This window comes from Lottia gigantea (genome assembly GCF_000327385.1).
Source record: "Lottia gigantea unplaced genomic scaffold LOTGIsca_13, whole genome shotgun sequence".
NCBI classification, from domain to species: Eukaryota; Metazoa; Mollusca; class Gastropoda; family Lottiidae; genus Lottia; species Lottia gigantea.
Genome location: NW_008707425.1, coordinates 2292918 through 2293748, shown reverse-complemented (window position 1 = coordinate 2293748; position 831 = coordinate 2292918).

Here is an 831-nt window from a genome sequence, read left to right as displayed (position 1 = left end):
CCAAAATGTAAACAATTAGTAATTCATCCCGGATGTGCCACGCCCACATAAGTTTNTTTGTCATAGGTGAATTCATATTCAAAGTGTCTAGTTGTATTCCAAATATCAAGGTTCTACATCAAATAGATCATAAGATATACATACACCAAGCTCAAAAAGACGCAAATATTGTAAAAAAAACCTCAAATTTGAAAAAATCACGAATTTCAATTTTGCTTTAAAAGAACGATTGTTATATATCTATGTAAAGGGCATGAGAAGCACATTAGGAAACCGAAAAAATTAACCCTCTAGGTTAAGTAGGTCACGTGCTAGAGCAGTCCAAAGTTGCGAATTTGGCTTTTTACGGATAGCTATAAAACCGGAAGTACATGTCGGAGGTCAAAGGTCAAAGTATCAAATGATAGCCAAGGTCAATGACCTTTGACCCTATGAAGGTCAAGGTCATCAAAGGTCAAGGTCACATGGTGTGATCGTTTAAAGCTTTAAAAAATTTCAACCGGAAGTTGCAAAAAAGCAAAAGCGAAATTCAAAATTCGGCTCCCAATAATTTTTGCGCAATCGATTGCAGAATACATTCACATCAAATTTGAGCATATCAACTTTTACCCTGAGGCCCCATTTTGAGTTTTACAAAAGTGTGTTTTTTCAATATGGCGGCCAAAGTATCACTTCCGGTCTGGATTTTATTTTAAAATCGGCCATAAAATTTTATTTGCCAAAGATCAGCCAAATTTTGTTGACCTACATAAATTACACCGGAAGTTATTCAACCGGAAGTAGATTTAAAGTTCAGTCGCTTTCCTGTGAAAATCAGAAATGACGTCAAAA